This window comes from Apis dorsata, unplaced genomic scaffold (assembly GCF_000469605.1).
Source record: "Apis dorsata unplaced genomic scaffold, Apis dorsata 1.3 scaffold_397, whole genome shotgun sequence".
NCBI lineage: Eukaryota > Metazoa > Arthropoda > Insecta > Hymenoptera > Apidae > Apis > Apis dorsata.
In genome coordinates, this window is record NW_006263656.1 from 639,920 (window position 1) to 642,947 (window position 3,028).

A 3,028-nucleotide genomic window follows, 5' to 3' on the forward strand; every position below is an offset into this window, starting at 1 on the left:
TGCACAATATTTACGTGGTCATGATCGTAGCCCGAGGATCGGTTGCGTGGTCGGAGTCAATGATCTGTGCACACGCAATTGCGTCGCCGTGCAAGCAAGCCACTTTCGAATGCCTTTGCGCTTCGCGAGTCGCCTCTCGTCCACCGATCTGATCGCGCCTCTACGCTTCTACGCTCTTCTATGGAGGAATAAATACATATATATCCCTTTCCACGCTTCGTTGCCGCGGAGACAATCGGCGAAAATATGAAAAACGAAGGGAAGAGACGCGAAATTGCGCGCAACATTTCGTGGATCCCCGCATCCAAGAGGAGAAATGCTTCTCACGCGGCTTGTGCAACTTTGTGCATTCCCCCCTCCTCCTTCTCTCGAACAAATAGAGCGCGATTGTCTCGAGAAGCAGAAAATCGCGCTCTGCTCGCGTTTGGAAACGCGTAATCAGGCCACGATGCTTCGTTGTAGTTGGATGGATGGAAATTGTTTTCGTTTTTATCTACATTTTTTTTTTTTTTTTTTGATGGAATTCGATTTCGAAAGTTGTTATCGAAACGGAAAGAGATTTGTTTTTACAATTTGTATGTATTGTAAATACATATGTCGGCTCGTGGAACAAATTTTTTTCATAAAATTTGTGAATTAAAGTTATGCAATACGCGAAGGAATGTATATTAAGTTTCTTTTGTCGATAAAATTTATTATTTCTCGGGCCTGAAGTGATAAATAAATATCAACGAAGAGATGATTCTTAATGTTTCTTAAGCGTTGAGGCTTGGCAGGTATTACGGTATCGTAATGCGAAGGAATTTAATTTGATTAAATAGATAAATTGCACGTTGGAACATCGAAGAATGACGAAATTATTTGGAATTCGTTGGAAAGTATTTAATCGAGGAGGGGGAGGGAAGCGATACCATGTTCAATAATCAGAGAAGGAAACGCGGTGCATTAATTATCGAGGCTGATCCAATGATTACATCGCTTCAATTTCCTATAATATCGGTTACGCTAGTCGACGACGATGTCTTCCTCAATTATTCCTTGACTCGTCATTACTCGTGATACGGAATACCCGTGTAATACACAAGAATCGAGTAAAAGTGAGAACACCAAATAGTGAATCCGCTCGAGAATGAATTTATATCCGAATACTTCTCAGACATCCCGTGCGAAATTCCTTATTTTACCTTTACTTTATACAGTATCATCGATAGAGAAGATCCGAATAGATTAAAATTTACATGATTTAAACGAAGAATAACTATGAAAATATTATAAGAAAACGTCCACGAAACCATTCCAAAATTTCCTCCACGTGCACATCCACAACAACCACGAAAATTTTTCAACCAATTTCCCCCAAAATTTATGCGATGTTCACCTACACCAGATCAATTCTCAACCTTCGAAAGTCTTCGAAGAAGCAATGCAACGGGAAAATCGGAACCGATCTCGATCGCTCTCCTCCATGAATAAAAAAAACTTGGAAGCTACGAAACGTATTTCCACGTGCGCACAATCGGTTTTTACAATCGACAGTCGCTTCTGCAACTCGCCACGGTGTCTAGTTAGAGAATCGCTTCCCGTTCTCCGTGGGCGCAGCCTATATCCAGGCTAACCTCCACGTATACGTGTACGTACGCGTATTTAGCGCGTAATTTATATAAGAAGAGAGGCACGCTTGGTTCCACCCCAAAGCACTTCGATCCACTGGCGCCACCACCGGTTCTCTCTCCGTCGCGAGTCGCTCCAACGGGTTGGCCAGACACTCGTGTTTGACCCTCTTGGCGACACCCCGATCCCGAACCCGATCTCGATCCCGATTTCCTCCTCGTCGGTCGAAAGGGACGACAGGGAGCCGAGGAAACAGTCGGCCGGTTGCACAACGGTGGCCCAATTAAAAAGTCGCGTGTACGCCACTGTGCATACACAGCAATTGTTGCGGAGAAGAGGCGTATAACTTGCAGTGTTGCATCGAACATCCTCGCGTCCGGATCGTGCGACTCTTTCGAAAGGGAGCCGTCGGTCAACGTTCGAATAATCGCCCTTTCCTCGACATACGGTTAACCCTTTCAACCCCCTCCCTCGACGAGCTCTCTTTCGAGCCTGCTCGAAGTTTTGCGGAAAAAGTGGCACGAAAAAAGAGGAGGAGGAGGAGGAGGAGAAAATCGTTCGTTTTTTTTTTTGGCTTTACACTGTGAACAACGAGGGACATAGTTGGTGTTCGTGTGTGTGTGTGTGTGTGTGTGCGCGGGGAACTCGGTGTACGTGAAACTAGCTTGTGAAACGAGTCGAAGGACGGCTGGATCGAGGAGAGGAGGAGAGGAGAGGGGCGAGTGTCGCGGAGGTGTTGCGAATAGAAAATTCCTGGGATTGTTGTGAACGACGAGAAGATTTCGTCTCTTTCCTTTTTTTCTTTTTCTTTAGTTGTTTTTTCAACGGATGGAAGGATGGACAGAAATTGAAATATGGAAAGAGGTTTTCTGAATGAGAGGTTATTTCGAAACGCGTGCGGCGAGGGGAGAGGAGGGGGGATTTAATTAAAGATGGTTTTACGCGAGTAGAGAGAAATGATGGTTTTGAATACAGGCGAGAGGAGAGAGGATAAGTGGTATAAAAGATTATAGAGGATGATAGGAGAGGAGATACGTGCGTGTATTGCCGAAACACACGGTGACCGTTAACGCATTCTATGCGTGAGAGACAGCACGGATTTTTCGAGACTGATGACCCAATGCGCCCAATAGTAACTGTCTCACTGGCCTCCTAACTTCTTTAAGAACGAATTGAAAATGCGTGACGGTGTCGTGCCGTCGACAATTTGTCTCAAATCTTGACCGGACGTGCGTTGATTCTCAACAGGCTCGTGATCGATCGTTCGACCATCATCGCTTTGGCCTTTCTGGAACATTTGCAGGATAGATATTCTTTCTTCGACCGAGTTATTCGATTCTCAGAGAATTTCTTCCTATAGCTATTTTTACCTTGATTTCCATGCTCGAGTTCTAGTAAGTTTATATATATATATATA

The 3,028-nt window shown here is 44.6% G+C and overlaps 1 protein-coding gene and 1 long non-coding RNA gene across 2 annotated transcripts in view; one reads left to right on the forward strand and one right to left on the reverse strand.

Moving 5' to 3' along the window:
* Nucleotides 1-3,028, reverse strand: part of LOC116186056 — a 20,124-nt gene that overhangs the window by 10,630 nt on the left and 6,466 nt on the right. The window lies entirely within an intron of this gene.
* Nucleotides 1-3,028, forward strand: part of LOC102672024 (unconventional myosin-XV) — a 63,729-nt gene that overhangs the window by 555 nt on the left and 60,146 nt on the right. The gene's annotated exons all lie outside the window — the stretch shown is intronic.